The 21,228-nt window shown below is 42.2% G+C and overlaps 1 protein-coding gene across 6 annotated transcripts in view; it reads right to left on the bottom strand.

Moving 5' to 3' along the window:
* LOC140741057 (protein TANC2-like) overlaps nucleotides 1–11,704 on the bottom strand; it is a 712,173-nt gene extending 700,469 nt beyond the window's left edge. For all 6 annotated transcript variants that reach the window (XM_073070734.1, XM_073070733.1, XM_073070735.1 and 3 more), the window contains exon 1: nucleotides 11,354–11,704. The gene's annotated coding sequence lies outside the window, so the exon portion shown is untranslated. The remainder of the gene's footprint in view (nucleotides 1–11,353) is intronic.
* Nucleotides 11,705–21,228: the final 9,524 nt, after the last annotated feature.

Below are 21,228 nucleotides of genomic sequence, written 5' to 3'. Positions count from 1 at the left end.
GACACAGTGGGAAAACTATTGTGCATGCTATCCAGACAAATCATTTCAAAATACAAGTATTCTGAGGCAGTACAAAAGGAAAAGCACCATTCGTACACATAGGGTTGTGTGCTCCTCATTGTTCCTCAAGTCAATGCAGGGAAAGATTGTTATCAATACACCATGCTACTAAGCTCTCATCTCCTTCCTGTACTCCATCTAATCATCATCCGAAACCCACCTTACTACAGTGATGTCATCTGCAAACTTGTAAATGAAGTTAGAGTGGAATCTGGCTGCACAGTTGTGAGTGCATGGGAGTAGAATAGGGGCTGAGTTCACAGCTTTGTGGAGCATCAGTATCGAGGATAATGGAGCTGGAGGTGCTGCTCCCTATCCTTACTGTGGTCTGTTGGTCAGGAAATCCAGGATTCAGCTACAATGGGAGCTGCTAAATCCTAGGTCTTGGAGTTTAGAGATTAGCTTTCTTGGAATTACAGTATATAAAGTGGCACTGTCGTCAACAAATAGGAGTCTGTCATAGATGTCTTTGTTATTCAGATACTTCAGAGAAGAGTGCAGGGCAAGGAAAATGGCACCTGCCATGGACCCATTTTGACAACAGGTAAATAAATTGCAGTGGGTCAAAGTTGCTTAAGTTGATATGTGCCATGACTAACCTCTGAAAACACCTCATGATGGTGGATGTCAGAGCCACTAAGCAATAGTCATCAGGTGGGAACTTCAGAATGGAGTAGGGAAGAGGTTAAATACGTTTGGAACTATTTCCGCCAGCTGATCAATGGAATCACAGCCAGGGACTGCATCCGGGCCAGACACTTTCCACATATTCACTCTCTGGAAGAGTTATCTGACATTTGCACAGTGATCGTGGATACTTTGGAGGCTATCAGGGCAACTATTGTCACTTCAATGTCCTTGCCCACTTGATTGAAACTTGGTCATTTTTATTTATATTGATGTTATGGCAAAGAACCCAAAGAACCCGTGCATCCACTTTTTCTGCAAGTGTCCTAGCTTAATCCTGCTTTCCTGTTCTGTTCACGTGTTCCTTTACAATTCTCCTTTCTGAGCAAATAATTCCTTATAACATCTAGCTTGAATTAAATGTTTCAGTCATACTTTCATATTTTAACTAATCTTTTGCTTTGCATGCATCAAGATTGTTCATCTCACCAGTCTATGGAGACAATTGTAATAGTTTCTTCACCATGAGCTTTCATAGATTAACAAGTGTCACAGCTTCTTTCAGTTCAGCCTAGTTTCACCTTTCCTTTTCTTCTAACAACCAGAATCATATACAATATCCTAAATACCAGCATGCAAATTCAAAGTTTCCTAATTTTTTTTACTCCTAATTTCACAACCACCCCCCCCCCCCCCAGCTTCCTCTTCCACTGTAAATAACTTGCACACTGGCATATCAAGGTGTCTCTAGCCCACGATACCACTTAAATTTTCTTCTACATTTCCCAATCCTTGACAACCCTCATCATAATTTTGTGGTGCCACCCAATTGTGAAACTATCCTCAATTTTCAATCCAAGATCCAACTATGTAGTTAACAGACTCCTTAGATGTCACATTCATAGATAACGGCAGTGGTCAATTAAATTTCCATCCACATTTGACCCAAATATTACTTCCTAAACAGAAGTGAGAATTTAACTCCCATCAATATTCAATGACAACAATCACCATAAAGCTGCCATGAAAATGCTGCAACTTACGAGAATCGTTCAGTATTGTGACTAGTAGCTCATTTCCTTAGCTTAAAACCCCTTCCACTTTCTGCATGATTCAATTCAGAATCAATGAGGAATAAATGAATTTATCTGGAGTGATGCAGATACAAAATTTAAGTAGCTCAACACTAACCTTAACAAGGCAACCTGGTTGTTACCCTATCCACCATTTAAAATTTTCTTACTCTCCACCAATGTGTCCTGGACGCAATGAGTATTAATTAAAGGAAGCTTTGAAACATCACTACAGAATTTGCTAACTAAAAACTTTTTGGGAATACTTTCACTGCAAAGATTGCAATGGCTCAAAGAGGAGACCTGCCATGATGTTTTGAAGGAGAGTAATGAAAGGAGGCCTTCCCAGCTATGGTAGGAAAACCCAGAGGAAAAGTGATGCCCATAAAAAAGCTTTGCTTATTCCCTACAATTTATCATATCACTATCCATAATTGCATTCGCATTATCTTATTTAATAACATAACATACCAAATGTACAAACTATAGCACTGGGAAGATGGTTGTGGCTACCAATGATGAATCATCCCAGCCCAGGTCATCATTACAGAAGTTCCTTCAAGCAGTATCCTGGTACCAGCTGTGCCCTGCTGTATCAATGACTTCCCTTCTATCACAAGGTGAGCTGGGTTATTTGCTGATGATTGTACAAAGGTCAGTGCCTTCACAAATCCTTAGAAAATAGTGTAGTCCAAGTCCACAAACACAACACCAAGCCAACATTCAGGCATGGACTGATGATAAGCATGCAGCAAAAATGGCAAGCAATGAACATTTTTAACAAATCAGAGTTAAACCATCTACTCTTAACATACAATAGCATTAAATATTACCAAGCCTTCCACCAATATCCTTGAGATCACCACTAACCAAAACTGCATCAGTCACATAAATATTGTGGCTACCAGAGCAGCACACCGTAGCTCCCAGACTAGGTCAGAGAAATGGCAACACGATGAGTCATTGTTTTTGCAAAGATCAAGAGCACACACATGGGAGTATCTAGCTTGAATCCTATAACAAGATGAGAACAGAGCTTCAAGAAATGATGGGTGGTATGCACATATCTATAAATTCTGGATAGATCTCAACTAAAGCTGAAAATTCAGTTGGAAACCACATCAGACAAATTGGAGTAAGATATTTGTTCATGAAAGAAGTGTGGTTGCGAAATCAAGATTTGGCCAACATTGGTCAAAAGAAACTACCGAGGATGAACATACTGACATCCCTGAGTAGAGCACGACTTCCAGCTCTGAGAAGACAACAGAGTTGCTTCAGCAAAGTGCCTTCAATCTGAAATGTAAACTGTTCCTCGTTCCATAGGTACTGCCCGGCTTGTTAGGGATTTCCAGATTTTGTTTTGCTTTTATATTAAAGGTTAGGGGATGGGTACTTTGCAAAGACTGCCTCATCTGTGACACTCCAAAGCCTTTCCACCATTTACAAGGCACAGGTCAGCTGTGCAAAAATATTCTCCATGAATGCACCACCAGCAACTCTCAAGCTCAACTCTATCTACAATAAAGTTGCCAACTTGATTGGGACCCCAAGAGTTAATCAAAGTCAAAGTAAATGTATTTTCAAATTAGTTACAGTACGTCACCATATCCTACCTTGAGATTCATTTTATTGCAGGTATTTACAGAAGAATAAAGAAATAGAATTTATATACATAAACAAAGACCAACAACCAATGCACAAAAGACAAACTGCACAAATAACTAAATAATAGTGAGAACACGAGTTGTAGAATCCTTGAAATTGAGTCTACAGGTTATGGAGTTAGCTCATTATTGAGGTGAATGAAATTATACACGCTGCCTCAGGAGCCTGAAGTTTGTTGGGTAAAAACTGTTCCTGAACCTGATGGCGAGAGACCTCCTGCCTGATGATAGCAGTGAGAAGAGAGTATGGCCTAAATAATGGGAGCCCTTGATGCTGCATGCTACTTTCTTGAAGGAGGGGTCCATTGTAGATGTGCTCAATGGTGGAGAGGCCTTTGCCTGTGATGGACTGGGCCACATCCACTACTTTTTTGAAGGATTTTCTGCTCAAAGGCATTGGTGTTTCCATAGCAGGCCATGATGCAAATAGTACACTCTTCACCACACATCTATAAAAGTTTGTCAATGTCATATATGGCATGCCAAATCTGCACAAAGTAGAGGAGAGGCACTGCCGTATTTTCTTTGTGATGGCATGCTGACCCCAGGACAGATACTGATATGGTAATACCAAGGAATCTAGTTACTGACCCTGTCCACTTCTGATCCCCTAACAATGACTGACTTATAGACCTCCAGCTGCTTCTTTCTGTTGTTGCGGCACCATTCAACCAGATTTTCAATCTTCCTCATATATGTTGATTCGTCACCACCTTTGATTTAGCTGACAACAGTGGTACCATCAGCAAACTTAAATAAGGCATTGTAGCTGTACTTAACTACACAATCATAGGTATAAAACGAGTTAGAGCAGAGTCCGAAGCACAGTCGTGTGCTGTAACTGTGTTGATGGCGGTTATGGAGATCATTCATTCTCTCCTCCTTCAGAGGTGGCAGCAGTGTGGTCCATCTACAAAATACACAGTTACTCTCCAGACTATTACAAGGACAAGAACAGCAGGTACATAGCAATACCATCAACACCTCCAAGTTTCTTTTCAAAACAGACACCATTAGAACTATATTCTGTCAGTCTCTCCATTTTCACTGGGTCTACAATCATGAAGCTTCTTTCCCCAGAAGGAGACGGCAGTTCGATAAAGTAGTTCAGAATAGCTGCATTCTTCTGACATGGTCAATAATTGACAGCCTTGCTAGAAATGAATCAGAAACAGAAGTCCATCACTAAAATTTTCACTTCCACCCCCCCCCCCCCCCCCACCAGCCCTCAATGGGTCATTAAAGATTTGGAGATGGTAATTTCTCTTTTAGAAAAAGGTGAAAATTTACCTCAAAAATATTTTTGAGAATGACTATCCTGAAATATTCATGCTTTTAGGTCCCCTTGTTCAGTTGCCTAATCTAAGGTCTCAACTTTCCAGCATCTTGCTCATCCAAAGCCAGGAATTTCTCACAAAATTACACAAGATATGGTGGTAATAGTGCCTAACACAAGTTTCCCATCATTTTCAGTTGATTAATTTTGTTTTAAAACAGCTGATCAATTGAGCAAGCTGAGTGACAATATTTTCAAATTCATTTTTGTACTGTCATGCTTAATAATGCAGTTTACAATCACTCTGTACCTACATAAACAAGATGTCTTACCAACATTTTCATCTAAATCCCAAAGAGTATAACCCTTCCATCTATGTTATTTATTTGAGAGCTTTCTTGGTTTTCTAATAGGAACAAGCAATTTCCTTTCCATTTCCTGAACATAGCAGGCATTCTACAAAAATGAGATCCAAACCATTGACCTCCAGGACTATCGAAAAGCAAGTGACCTAGGAGACATTCTTCCAACCTACTCTCCTATCTGGCAGGATACTTGGGAGTGTGGAGGAGTAGAGGGATCTGGGGGTACATGTCCACATATCCCTGAAAGTTGCCTCACAGGTAGATAGGGTAGTTAAGAAAGCTTATGGAGTGTTAGCTTTCATAAGTCGAGGGACAGAGTTTAATAGTCACGGGATAATGATGCAGCTTTGTAAAACTCTGGTTAGGCCACACCTGGAGTACTGTGTCCAGTTCTGGTCACCTCACTATAGGAAGGATGTGGAAGCATTGGAAAGGGTAGAGGAAATTTACCAGGATGCTGCCTGGTTTAGAGAGTGTGCATTATGATCAGAGATTAAGGGAGCTAGGGCTTTACTCACTGGAGAGGAGGAGGATGAGAGGAGACATGATAGAGGCAGACAAGTTATAAGAGGAATAGATAGAGTGGACAGCCAGCACCTCTTCCCCAGGGCACCACTGCTCAGTACAAGAGGACATGGCTTTAAGGTAAGGGAAGGGAAGTTCAAGGGGGATATTAGAGGAAGGTTTTTCCACTCAGAGAGTGGTTGGTGCGTGGAATGCACTGAGTCAGCGGTGGAGGCAGATACACTAGCGAAGTTTAAGAGACTACTAGACAGGTATATGGAGGAATTTAAGGTGGGGGGTTATATGGGAGGCAGGGTTTGAGGGTCGGCACAACCTTGTGGGCCGAAGGGCCTGTAATGTGCTGTACTATTCTATGTTTTTATCGGCCAACCGACCGTGTATGGCGGTGAATCAAAAGGTTGTGAAACTTGCCAAAATTATCTGGACTCTGGGTAGGTCCTGGCAGATTGGAAGAAGGGGAATGTCATGCCACTGTTCAAAGCAGGATGTAGGCAAAAGGCATGTAGCTGTAGGCCAGTTAGTTTTATATCTGTAGTTGGGGAAATGCTTAAAGCTATCATTAAAGAAATAGTGAGACATCTGGAGAGAAATGAATCCATCATGGAGACGCAGCATGGATTCAGCCAAGGCAGTCCTGTTTACAAACTTACTGGAATTCTTTGAGGATATAATGAGCACAGTGGATAGAGGGGAACAGATGAACGTCATTTACTTGGATTTCCAGAAGACGGTCGATAAAGTGCCACATAGAACAATACAGCACAGTACAGGTCCTTCGGCCCACAATATTGTGCTGACCCTTAAACCCTGCCTCCCATATAACCCCCCACCTTAAATTCCTCCATATACCTATCTAGTAGTCTCTTAAACTTCACTAGTGTATCTGCCTCCACCGCTGACTCAGGCAGTGCATTCCACACACCAACCACTCTGAGTAAAAAAACCTTCCTCTAATATCCCCCTTGAACTTTCCACTCCTTACCTTAAAGCCATGTCCTCTTGTACTGAGCAGTGGTGCCCTGGGGAAGAGGCATCTGACTAGATTCTCCACCTCACTTGTCACCCATGGTTCCTTCACCCTACCATTCTTTATCTTCCGCACCGGGACAAATTTATCCCCAACATCCTGCAAGAGATCCCTAAACATCGACCACATGCTCACAGTACATTTCCCTGCAAAAACATCATCCCAATTCACACCCGCAAGTTCTAGCCTTATAGCCTCATAATTTCCCCTTCCCCAATTAAAAATTTTCCTGTCCTCTCTGATTCTATCCTTTTTCATGATAATGTTAAAGGCCAGGGAGCGGTAGTCACTGTCCCCCAGATGCTCACCTACTGAGAGATCTATGACCTGACCTGGTTCATTACCTAATACTAGATCTAGTATGGCATTCCCCCTAGTCAGCCTGTCAACATACTGTGACAGGAATCCATCCTGGACACACTCAACAAACTCTGCCCCATCTAAACCCTTGGAACTAATCAGGTGCCAATCAATATTAGGGAAGTTAAAGTCACCCATGATAACCACCCTGTTATTTTTGCACCTTTCCAAACTCTGCCTCCCAATCCGCTCCTCGGTATCTCTGCTGCTACCAGGGGGCCTATAGAATACGCCCAATAGAGCCTCTGCTCCCAGTGCTCCCTTCCTGTTCCTGATTTCAACCCATACTGACTCAAAAGAGGATCCTGCTACATTACCCACCCTTTCTGTAGCTCTAATAGTATCCCTGACCAGTAATGCCACCCCTCCTCCCCTCCCCCCATCCCTTTTAAAGCACTGAAATCCAGGAATATTGAGAATCCATTCCTGCCCTGGTGCCAGCCAAGTCTCTGTAATGGCCACTACATCATAATTCCATGTATGTATCCAAGCTCTCAGTTCATCACCTTTGTTCCTGATGCTTCTTGCATTGATGTACACGCACTTTAGCTCTTCTACCTTACTACCTTTACACTCTTTATTCTGTTTCTCTTTCCTCAAAGCCTCTCTATATGTTAGATCTGGCTTTACTCCATGCACTATACTTGCAGTTCTCACATGACCTTTATCTTCCTCCACCTCACTATCTGCTCTAACATTCTGGTTCCCCTCCCCCTGCAAATCTAGTTTAAACCCCCGGAGCAACACTAGCAAACCTTCCCGCAAGGATGTTAGTCCCCCCTCCAGTTCAGGTGCAACCTGTCCCGTTGGAACAGGTCCCACCTTCCCTGGAACAAGGCCCAATTGTCCAGGACCATGAAGCCCTCCTTCCTGCACCAACTCCTTAGCCACGTATTTAGCTGCATTATCTTCCTATTTCTAGCCTCACCAGCACATGGCATGGGTAGCAATCCTGAGATTGCAACCCTGGAGGTCCTGTCCTTCAACTTTGCACCCAACTCACCAAATTGTCTTTGCAGGACCTCCTCCTTCTTCTTATCCATGTCATCGGTCCCTACATGGACCACGACATCTGGCTGCTCACCCTCCCTCTTGAGAATACTGAGAACTCGATCTGAGATATCGTGGACCCTGGCACCAGGGAGGCAACAGACCATCCGGGATTCTCGATCTCTCCCACAGAACCTCTTATCTGTCCCCATAGCTATCGAATCCCCCATCACTACTGCTCTCCTCTTTTCCCTCCTTCCCTTCTGAGCTGAGGGTCCAGTCTCGGTGCCAGAGACGCAACCACTGCAACTTGTCCTTGGTAAGTTGTCCCCACCAACAGTATCCAAAACAGTATACTTATTATTGATGGGAACGGCCACAGGGGTGCTCTGATCATTCTGTCTACTTCCTTTCCCTCTCCTGACAGTCACCCAGCTACCTGTCTCCTGACTCTTAGGGGTGACTATCTCCCTGTAACTTCTGTTTATTTCTGCCTCTGCCTCCCGAATGATCCGAAGTTCATCCAGCTCCAGTTCCCTAACTCGATTTGTCAGGAGCTGCAGCTGGATGTACCTTTTACAGGTGTAGTCATCAGGGGCAATTGTGCTCGCCCTGACTTCCCACATACTGCAAACGGAGCACTCGACTGCCCTAACTGCTGCCTCCATTACCTACTTCTAAGCTAATTAGATTAATTAATGGAGCTTACCCGGCCTTACCCGAATGGGAGCAAGCTCGTCCTCGTCCTCTGCTCGCCAAAGCCTCTCAAGCCAAAGCCTTCCTACTCTATCTCCCACCACTCTGTCACCCACTCCATTAATCTGTTCGCTTTTTAAACTCTCCCGCTGCCTCATGGGCTGACTTCCACGCGCTTGCGCAGTCGTGCCCTGTTCAAACTGCTAAAGAAATGACCGCCCCTTCTCAATCTGCTCACTTTTTAAACTCTCCCGCTGCCTCACGGGCAGACTTTCACGCTCTTGCACATAAAAGACTTATGCACCAGATAAGGATACATAGAGTTGGGGGTGATGTATTAGCATGGATAGAGGATTGGTTAACCAATAGAAAGCAGAGAGCTGGGATACATAGGTGTTTCTCTGGTTGGCAATCAGTGGTGAACAGTGTGCTGTGGGGTCAGTGCTGGGCCCACAACTCTTCATGATATACATTAATCATCTGGAAGAGGGGACCAAGTGTAGTGTATCTAAGTTTGCTGATGATACTAAATTGAGTGAAAACACAATTTGTGCTGAGAATACAGAGAGTCTGCAGAGAGATATAGATAGGTTAAGTGAGTGGGCAAGGGTCTGGCAGATGGAGTGTGATGTTGGTAAATGTGAGGTCATCCACTTTGGAGGGAAACATGGAAGATGAGATTATTATTTAAAAGGTAAAAGATTGCAGCACGCTGCTGTGCAGAAAGACTTGGGAGTGCTTGTGCATGAATCGCAGAAGATTGGTTTGGAGGTGCAGCAGGCTATCAAGAAGGCAAATGGAATGTTGGCCTTCATTGCTAGAGGGATTGAATTTAAGAGTAGGGAGGTTATGCTGCAACTCTGCAGGGTACAGGTGAGGCCTCATCTGGAGTACTGCGTGCAGTTCTGGCCTCCTTACTTGAGGAATGATATACTAGCTTTGGAGGCGGTGCAGAGGAGGTTCACCAGGTTGATTCCAGAGATGAGGGGGTTAGACTATGAGGAGAGACTGAGTCGCCTGTGACTGTACTCGCTGGAATTCAGAAGGATGAGAGGAGATCTTATAGAAATGTATCAAATTACAAAAGGGATAGATAAGATAGAGGCGGGAAAATTACTTCCACTGGTAGACGAGACTAGAACTAGGGGACGTAGCCTCAAGATCCAGGGGAGGAAATTTAGGACGGAGATGATGAGCTACGGCTTTTCCCCAGAGAGTGGTGAATCTATGGAATTCTCTGCCCAATGAAGCAGTGGAGACCACCTCCATAAATATATTTACGACATGGTTGGATAGGTTTTTACATAGTAGGGGAATTATGGAGAAAAGGCAGGTAAATGGAGATGAGTCCATGGTCAGATCAGCCGTGATCTTATTGAATGGCGGAGCAAGCTCAACAGGCCAGGTGGCCCACTCCTGCTCCTATTATTTATGTTCTTAAGTATCATTTTCCTCACCTACAAAGATCATTATTCCTTAACTACTTCAGGTTTTTGATCAGGTTCATGTACTGAATATGTTTCAAGGTTTGGAATGAAAGTAGCACAAAATACTTTGTTAGTTTTGATTGATGATATTAACCAATGCATTTCCAACCTTGTAATGTCAATATTACACTGGTCAACTAGTACCAGATATCAACTGTTTATTGTAAGTCAGTCAATATTGCTTTTCTGGATTCTCAACAAATCATTGATCACATAATGCTGCACACAAGCACCTTTACATTTCCATTTCCTTGTCAACTAATTCTACATTAATACATACCCAGTCAGGACGTTAAAACAATTAAATTATGCACATTAGCTTGAAGTTATTTTAGCCAAAGGTTAATCTGCTGTCTTTCCAGTCTCTCAGTATTTGGCAGCAATTCTTATTATACATCATTTGAATTTTAGAATTCAAAAGAAAAGATTTCCATGACAGTTATGAATAATTTTAATCAGGCTATTTTCCATCAGCATAAGACGGGAAACACTGTTTGAAAACCACGTCAACTGACATCATTTCAATTATCCCAGCCACACAAGAAAGCCAAATTTTTGCCAAGCTTATCTTTCCATTAGTAAGGTCTTAATGTAAACGATCCTTGTCGAATAAAAGCAATACTGTAAACGATTTTAATACGAAACCTAAGGAACACGTTTTGAATCTATAAATACCGCATCACACCACTAGCTCTTTCACGAAATCCGCTTCCCTGAAGAATACAGAACAATCTCACGCCCTTCCCTGAATTACAATCTTAGTAGAGCTAAAATTTCCACACACCGATTTAGTTGAACATCCCCTAATGATTCATCTGATATAGTAACACACGTATATCCTTCTTTTGTTTTTTTTCGCAAGATAGCACAAGGCAAAACCAAAACAAGCTATCCCTAATTCTTAGTTCTGGCTACAAATGATATGAAATACCTGTAATGCCAGCGTACAATATTGCAAAATGAGATATGAAGTATTACAAATGGACACAACGCTACATAGAGGTTGTTAAATGTCAATATCAAGGATGCATTCTCTTTCCCAATGCATAGCAATGACTTTGTTCTATTTATATACCATTCAGATCCATCGTTTATATCCAAAACACACTTGAGAGAGAGGAATGGAATTATAAATACGGGTGTACCCTGCTGTTGCCTTCAGCCGCTACTACGGGTTATGTTCTTTATCTTCTCTCTTACCTCAGGCGGACTGCGCCGGAGCCGTGTATCGGCGACGGAGGAGGAAGCCTCCTTCACTGGCGGCAAAGGAGCAGGCCGCCAATCCCGGCTCTCGACCCTGCCATCCCCGGCAGCGTTCACTATCCAAACCTCGCTTCAGAATGCTGTGCCGACTTTTCTTTCCCAACAAAAATAATTCTTTCCCTCCTTGACAAAATAAGACCATCAAAAAAAAAGACAAAAGCTATTGTGTGGTATAATTGTCCTTGTCAGCTTTTTGCCGTCAAACCTCAGCCTTCAACTCCGTTCAACCCCAGAGGCAACAGACACCTAACCAACACCAGGCAAACTCGCAACGCTGTAACCGTGCGCTCCTACCTCAGGCTCCCGGAGCCAACAGGAGGGGCTGGACCGGATCCGCCACCACATCCCCGCCCCTAGCCAACCGCAACCAATCACACTACCCTCGCTCGCCAACCGGCACTCCAATTGGCATGAGGCAACAACAAGCACTTTGACCAATCCAACTGCGAAAGTTCGGTAATTGACAGTAGAGATTGCAAATTAATTTACCGAACAAAAGAAAAAAGTGTTAATTAAATGGAATATTTATAACATTTGGCCAATGGAAGCATTGAAGGCGGAGCATTTGATGGTTGTATTGAAGTTGTGTTTGGTGGGGGAGGGTGACTAACGATCGCAGCTCGAGCATCTCTTCTGCCATAGATAGGAACGATCCATTGAACTATATTCAAATAGTACAGATATTCTGCACGTGAAGTGATCTTTAATCTTCTTCTTGAGTGGCCTTTAGGGATGGAGGATGACTTAGTTCCAATCCAATTCTGAGGTCACCAGTCCTGAGGCAAATAAGTGAAGGTCCGAGTGTATCACAGGTGAAGTATGGAGTACTTGAGTGGGCAAGCTGGTAGGTGTTCGTTAGGTAATGATCTCTTTCAGCCATTGACAGTAGACTTTTGTATGCTCTACATGCATGGAATTAAGGTTTTCACTGCCATCCTGAATGCATCTTCCCCTCGGCGTTGAGTTATAAACAAAAAACTACAGGAAACACTCTGCAGGTCAAGCACCATTTGTGAAAAGAGTTTATTGCTTAAGGTCTGAGACTGGAAACACAGACCTATCTCATTGACCTCTCTCTTTCCATACTTGCTGCCTGACTGATTTGGTGTTTCCAATATTTTCTATTTTATTTCAGATTCCTGGCACCTACAATTGCTTTTTTTCTGTTTTCATTTACTTAGAGTTGTGTTTCAGGAGTCTGGTGCTAGGTATGTAAACAATGTATTTTTCTTAATTAAGCTGACAGTGTTTAATTCAGGCATCAATGCTTGGGTATTGGTTAAGGAGATGACTCTAATGTTGATCTAATTATTTTGCCAGTGGATTTAAAAGGTGTTGCAGAAATAATATTGGCAGTATCTCTCCAGGGAAAAGGGTGTTTGAATATCAGGACCTTGGATCAGACAGAAAATCATGGTCTACTGGATAGTAATGATTCCTACCATAATGTTTGCCTTTGAAACTCGGACTACCTACAGCAGACATCTCAAGAATCGTTAATAAAACACACTTTCAAACAAACTGTGTTAAAATAATAATCAAAATGCAAAAATTTGCAGACATTGGAAACCTGAAATTAAAGCATAAAGTGCAGGAAATACTCAACAGGTCGGGTAAACATCATCTGTTTATTTCCCATTCATAGATGCTACCTGACTTGCTAAGTTCCTCCAGTATCTTGTGTGTTGCTCAAGATTATCAGCATTTGTAAAATCCCTTGTATCTACCATTTTCTCGCTTTCCTAGTTCTGATGTTTGAGTCTTCAACCTGAAACATTAACTCAATTTTTCTTTCCATAGATGCTGCCTGACCTGCTGAGCGATTTCTAACATTTCCTATTCTTTTCACCAGATTTCCAATATCCACAATTCTTTGGATTTTTATTTCCAGGGATTAACATTTCAGTTTGATGATCTGTGATCAGAAGTGACAAGTTCTGATACAAATTGGGAAGAGTATCTGATATTATTGAATTCATTGTTGAATTCTGAATGTCAAGTTGGAAGATGAGATGCTTGTTCCTCTAATTTTCATTAGATTTCTTTGGAAAGTATAAGAGGTCATTGACAGCAATAGAATGGCGTAGAGAATTGGAGAGACAAACAACTGGAAGTTAATAATGACCCTAAAGAACTAAATGGAAATTGTCCTCAGAGCAGTTAACCAATTTTTGTTTACTTTATCCAAAGCAGGGGAGACCACGCAATAACAGAAATGGAACAGATCAAGTGAATGCCTGCTTCACTCGAAGAAGTGCTGGGTTGTGAAACATCTGCTGCAGGACACCTACACTATTCATTGCCAATACATTTTCCAAATGCATTTGACCTGGAGAATAGATGCTTACCTAGAATGAGATTTATGCATAAAAACAGATCTACCTCCAGAGATGATGGAACAATAAAAGTAACAGAAAAAAGATGCATGAAGATAATTAACACAGATTATACAATGCTGGGATTCTTGAGCACACACAAAGTGCTGGAGGAGCTCAGCAGGTCAGGCAACATTTATGGAGGAGAATAAACGGTCAACATTTCAGGCCGAGACCCTTCATCAGGACTAGAAAGGAAGGGGACAGAAGCCAGAGTAAGAAGGTGAGTGCAGAGGAAGGACTACAAGCTGGCTGGTGATAGTTGAGACCAGGTGAAGAGGAAAGTGGAGATGAGGTAAGAGGCTGGGAGGGGATAGGTGGAAGAGATAAAAGACTGAAGAAGAAGGGAGCCTACAGAAGAGGACAGTTGACCATGGAAGAAATGGAAAGAGGAGGGGAACCAGGGGGAGGTGATAAGCAGGTGAGAAGAGAAGGGGTAAGAGTGTTGCCAGAATAGGGGATGGCAAAAGAGAGAAGGGGAAGGAATGGCTGGAAGTTAATGTTCATACCATCAGATTGGTGGCCACCCAGACAGAATATGCCTTCTTCTTCAGCCCTTTACTTTTTCTACCTATCCCCTCTCAGCTCCTTATTTCATCCCCCCTCCTCTTTCTTTCCTGTCCTGATGAAGGGTCTCAGCCCAAAGCATCAACTCTTTATTCCCTTCCATAGGTGCTGCCCAATTTGCTGAGTTTCTCCAGCATTTTATGTGAGATGTATGTAGTTAGCATTTATTGGAGTTAAAACAGAAATAGTCAAATGTCTAGGCACTATCTGAGGATAGACCAAAAGAAATTAACATTTCTGATTCATGACCTTTATTTTAGATTTCCAGAATCTGAAATATTTTGCCTTTGGGTGATTGGTTTAAGTAAAGTATTTCAATTACTTCTTGGTTGGGTGCATGCATTATACTACAAGGAATCTGTCCATATTATTGGCAAAGAATTCTTTGTACCAACAATAAAAATGGACATTGAACCCTTAGACACTACCTCACTTTTTAAATACATGTATATATTATTTCTGTTTTTGCATGATTTTTAATCTATTCAATATATGTATACTGTAATTGATTGATTTATTTATTATTTTATTTTGAATTTCTTCTTCTAGATTATGTATTGCATTGAACTGCTGCTGCTGCTAAGTTTAACAAAATTTCACAACAACACATGCCAGTGACAATAAACCTGATTCTGATTCTGAAAAGACTACACTAGTAACCAAAAGCAAATATGTTATCTAATTGTAGATACATGTGTTCTTCTGTAATGCAATAACATTTAATAGAAAAGCTCAGTGTGTTTTAGAGGCAGGTGTCAGATCTGCAAGCAACATGTCGGACTATCAGAGCCACATAAGTGTAATTAAGCCTTCAGTGCTGGAGCTGTTAGCCCATGAAGACAGCAGCATTAGCTCACATGTGCAAGATACCTCAACATTTCAATCTTTGTTGGTCATTGCATCTCAACCGGTGTTTATCTAATATTTTAACGTTCTAGAACTGTCAAAAAGCAAAGTCCAAAAAATTTAGGAAAAAGGGGCAAAATACATATTCACATAAAATAACAATCTTGTGATATCTTGTAACTTCAAAACATTAAACTAATTTAAAGCAAAAACATGGATCTCTCTCAGTCTCTCCATAGTAAATTTTGAATTGTCCCATTCAGGCCTAAAGATTTAATCACTGGGGAAGGTTTCTTACTCTTGTGGGATAATTTATTTCCTGACAAGTGGAGGTCATCTTGCATGGCATGAGGGGCTTGTGGCTGTGAAACAATTTCAGGTTCTGGGGCCTCCTCCATGCTGACTGTAGGAGTTGACTCTGGGACTGCAGCAAGTGTTTCTGACAGCCCTGGACACCTTTCTTCTGGATGTGTAGGCATCCCAAACAGTGTGCAGGAAGCTTCACTGGATGATATGGACCATAATGTGTGAGTACAGTGCCTGATGTCACCATTTCCTTCTTTTGGAAAGCCACCTCGCACCTCTTAAGGCTGATTTATACTTCTGCGTAAAATGAACGCCCTACCCTACACCATAGCCTGATGCGCACCTCTCCAAAAATGTAACTGCGCGTTGCGACGATGCAGACCATAACAACTGTGATTAGGCTGCTTGGTAGCATCGCATTTCCTCCTGTCTATAGGCATACTGTGCGTACACTGATGCAAAATAAATGGTTGGAGACGATGAACCAAATTGTCAAATCTACTTGCCAACATCCGAAAATATTTGAAATGCATTTCTTCGTCCATGTCTCTCAGTGGCTGGACAAGCACAGAAAATTCACCCTCCTTCTGCCTCAATCCATTCAATGGTCGTACACACCATCTCCTCCGACATCTTCTCTCTTTTCTACGTTGCAGTGATTTCAATAAAAGTAACCCTTGTTCAACATTTATTAGCACCAACTCCAACATGATGCGCTCAGTCGCCATTAGAAACCCCACCGCCAACTAGCGTTTTGGCGGTGAATTGCAGAGCGACGCAGACACACCAACGCACTGGTATAAATGCTCACAACGGCACAGGCCACTTACGAAGGCTGCAGCGTAGGCTACTACACAGAAGCATAAATCAGCCTTTAGTCCATTCCCATTTCCTCCTGATCTGTCGTAATGAGTTCAAGGGGTGAAGCACAGTAGCCAGGTTTGGCCGGAACCTGTTATAGTGATTGATAAATCCTAAAAAGGACCACAACTGTGACACATCCTTTGGTCTTGGGGCATCCACCACTGCTTGAATTTTCTCAGCACACTTGTGTAATCCTTGTGTGCCAATGGTGTGACCATAATAAGTGATGCTTGGTTTAAATAATTCACACTTGTTGCATTGTGCTCCGAGCCCATAATCTTCTAATCTTTTTAACACTGCTTTGAGATTTTGGAGATGTTCATTGTCATCCTTACTAGTATCAATGATGTCATCCAGATAACACTGAGTGCCTGGGCAGCCTTGCAGCACCTTGTCCATAGCTTTCTGCCAAAGTGCAAGTGCAGATGTTATTCCACAAATAAGCCTATTGTAGCAATAAAGCACTTTGTGAGTGTTTGTGGTGAGAAACACTTTGGATTTTTCTTCCATTTTCTTCTGCAAGTCGGCTTCAGCTAAGCCCACTTTGCTGAAGTGTTTTCCTCCAGAAAGGTTTGCAAAAAATATCTTCTATCCTGGGCAGAGGGTATTGGTCTACTTTCAGTACTGGGTTGATGGTGATCTTAAAGTCACCACAGATCCTGACAGACCCATTCTTCTTGGCTTCTGGGTCCACTGGTATTGCCAATGAGCTCCAATCAACCTTGGAAAAAATGTCCTTCAGCCTCCATGTGCTCTAGCTCTCTGGTACTTAACACAGATGGTATAAGGAACCGGACAGGCTTTCCAAAACTTGGGTGTGGCATTTTCATTTAACTTGTTATGTTTGAGCTTTCCAATGTCACCCTTGAACACTGCTGCAGCATCATCCAGTATCTTTCATAATTCATTTTCATTTGATTCTATTGGAAGGAATTTGGCATGCAAAGGGTGGATGAATCTCCAATCAAGTTGTAGTTGTCTTAGCCACTCACAAACCCATAATGTTGGCCCTCTTGTGTTTACCACATACAAGCCCAATGTGGCTTGTTGGTTGTTATATTTCACTATTACAAATGTCATTCCCACAGGAGATATCTTTTCTCCAGTATAAGTTCTTAGTTGGATATCTGCAGGCTTCAGTTCAGTATCTTTGAAATACTGTTCAAACTCATCTTGTGAATTAATTCCACCTCCGGTGTCCAGTTCCATTTTGATTAATCTGCTGTTCACTTCTGGTGTAAGCCACATTGCTTGTCTATTGTTAATTTTCACAATGTGAATCTTAGGGCTACCCAGTACTGTGTCACTCTCACCATTATCAGAATTTTCATCAACAGCATTCAGATTAGTGCTAATTTTGAAACTGCAACTTGACTTTTCATCTTTTTTGATTCCCTGTTCAGCCCATTTACTTTTGTCCAACATCTTCTACAAGTTTTGCCTTTAAATCTGCATTGGTCTGCTATATGTGAGCCCCTGTCACAATGGGTGGCCACTGGGATATCCTGCTTTTTCTGTTGGAGGGAGCATGGGTGCTTGGCGAAGCAGTCTCCCAATCTATATTGGGTCTCACAAACAAGACAAAATCTGCAGGTATCTCCCCATTTTAACTCTACTTCCCATTCCCATTCCAACACATCAGTCCATGGCCTCCTCTCCTGCCATGATGAGGCCACACTCAGGTTGGAGGACCAACACCTTATATTCTGCCTGGGTAGCCTCCAACCTGATGGCATGATCAATAATCTCTCGAACTTCTGGTAATGCCTCCCCAACCCCTCTCCCTCACTATCCCCCATTCCTATTTCACTCTCTCACCTTATCTCCTTACTCGCCCATCACCTCCCTCTGGTGCTCCTCCCCCTTCCCTTTCTTCCATGGCCTTCTGTCCTCTCTAGCCATTTATCTCTTTCACCAATCAACTTCCCAGCTCTTTACTTTCCCCCCTCCCCCTCCCAGTTTCACCTATCACCTACTATCTTGTGTTTCTTCCTCCCCCCCCCCCCACCTTCTTACTCTGACTTCCCATCTTTTTTCTCCAGTCCTGATGAAACATCAACGGTTTACTCTTTTCCGTAGCTGCTGCCTGGCCTGCTGAGTTCCTCCAGCATTTTGTCTGTGCTGCTTGGACTTCCAGCATCTGCAGATTTTCTCTTAATAAATTAATAACATTTCTTTGACTTTGTTAAAAAAGAAAAATTGTGAAAATCAAAAGTTTCAACAAGAAGCAGGTCAGCAGTTAGCCAACAAATTGTAGGAGCAACAGAGAACAGAAACTGCTCAGGTGGTTAGACCGCATATGTGAAATTAAGTTTAAAATTTCATGTTGATAACCGTTTATCAGGATTGGATAAAGATAAAGCAATGATAGATCTGAAATGCCAGCTCTGTTTCTGTCTCCACTCAAGGTGTCTGGCTGCAGACTGCTCCTAATGTTTTCTGTTTTTATTATCAGCAGTACTTTTAAAGAAGTGGTCATTTAGTCACCAACAACATTATGCACCTGACAGCCTGCAATTAGCTGCATTCAGCTTAGAGTTGGCTAAGGCTGCACCACCCTGTCAGATGTGCACAGTGAGGAAATGTAAGTCAGAATTATGGAAGTCTCACATAAAAAGAAGCAGGTATAAGAGCACAAAACTCCTATATTTAACTATCCCTTTCTATATAAATGAGATAACAAAGCTTCTAACAGAGTTATGTTAACCATTTCACAAGAGCACAATAGATAGTTGTTCAATATTGCTGCCCTTCCACTCTTTTGCCACCACTTATTCTCTTTCTCACTGTACTCTTCCCTTTTTTAGACTATGGACTCTTTTGAAGGGTGTATGAGAACACAGATCTTCTAATAGCATGAATTTCGGTATCTGTTCCTGTGGTTGGCATGAAACACTGTGCCAAAATGCTGAGCAAAATCTGACAATACGAAAGGGATACAATAAAATTTTCTAAGTCTCTTGTGACTGTTGACCATTTGCTATCACTGCTGATTGGAAAATAGAAATCTGTTGTAGCAATTCATTGGAAATTCTCCCATAACTGTGCTATCGCTGAGATCTACCCTGGAATTTTCACTTAAGTTACTCCCTCCTAAATGACAGCAGACAGTATAAAATTAACTGTCTGATCAATATTTATCTGGCCATTTCTTACCCAACAGGTTAAGCATACCTCCCAGTAACTGAAGAGAGGAGCTCACAATGCTGACTGTAACCTTTATTATCCTTTGCCTTGATAATGCTTCTACAACCATTACTGTTATCTTATGCAGTGCAGGACAATAATATTGCAGTTTTATTTTAGTATTTTGCAATGATCAGGGAGTAGATGACGAACTATAAATTTTGGGGGCTTTGCAGAAACTTCCAGGTTGACACTTAGTGGAGTAGTGAGGGAGTACGGCACTACTGGAGGTGCTTCTTTCAAATGTAGCAGCACAATTTGTCCTGCTGTAGCAGGGCTCCAGCAGACCAGTTCAATCTTGACTTTGGGTGCTTAACCTACTCAACTTCCTAAGAAAGCAAAGACACTGGCGCAGTTTTCTTGTGATTGCACCTATGTGCAGAACCCAGGACAAATCATCCAATCTGTTAATGTGCAGGAATTTGAAGCTGCTGACTCTCTCCACCACCAATCCCCAATGTATTCTGGTTCATAGTCACCATCTCTCCCCTTACTGAAATCAACAATCAGCTCTTTAATTTTACTGATCAGAAGACATAGAAGTGGAATTAGGCCATTCAGCCCATCGAGTCTGCTCCACAATTCCATCATGGCTGATCCATTTTCCTTCTCAACCCCATTCTCATGCCTTTTTCCTGTCTAATCAAGAACCTATCAATCTTTGCCTTAAATACACCTAATAACCTGGCCTCCACAGCCACCTGTGGCAATGAATTCCACAGACTGACCACTATCTGGCTAAAGACATTCCTCCTCATCTCCATTCTAAGTGGATGTCCCTGTGTTTGAGGCTGTGTCCTCCGATCTTAGATTCCACCACCACAGGAAGCATCCTCTCCATATCCACTCTGTCGAGGCCTTTCAACATTTGATAGGTTTCAATGGGATCCCCCCTCATTCTTCTCAATTCTAGTGAGTACAGGCCCTAAGCCATCAATCAGTCCTCATATAGAAACTCTTTCATTCCCAGAATCATTCCCATGAACCTGCTCTGAACCTCTCCAATGTCAACACATTTCTTAGCTAAGGGACCCAAAACTGCTCACAATACTCCGTGAGGCCTTATCAGTGCCTTATAAAGCCTCAACATTACATCCTTGCTTTTATATTCTAGTCCTCTTGAAATAAATGCTAACATTGCATTTGCCTTCTTCACCATCAATTCAACCTGCAAGTTAACCTTGAGGGAATCCTGCATGAGGACTCCCAAGTCCCTTTGCATTCCAGATATTTGAATTTTCTCTCCATTTGGCAAATAGTCTATGCTTGTATTTTTTTCTATCAAAGTGCATGACCATACACTTCCTGACACTGTCTTCCATCTGCCACTTCTTTACCTATTCTCCAAATCTGTCCAAGTCCTCTGCAGTCTTTCTGCTTCCTCATTGCTACCTATCCCTCTACCTATCTTTGTATTGTTCTCAAACATGGCCAAAAAGCTATCAATTCCATCATCCAAATTGTTGAAAGACAACGTACAAAGAAGTGGTCCCAACACTGACCCCTGCGGAACACCACTAATCACTGGCAGCCAATCAGAGAAAGCTTCCGTTATTCTCACTCTTTGCCTCCCGCTAATCAGGCAAGCTCTATCCATCCTAGTATCTTTCCTATAATACCATGGGTTCTTACATTGTTAAGCAGCCTCATCTGTGGCACCTTTGTCAA

Source organism: Hemitrygon akajei, chromosome 18 (assembly GCF_048418815.1).
Source record: "Hemitrygon akajei chromosome 18, sHemAka1.3, whole genome shotgun sequence".
Taxonomy (NCBI): domain Eukaryota; kingdom Metazoa; phylum Chordata; class Chondrichthyes; order Myliobatiformes; family Dasyatidae; genus Hemitrygon; species Hemitrygon akajei.
Note: the sequence above shows the minus strand (reverse complement) of the source record. Positions and strands in the feature narration are given on the sequence as shown.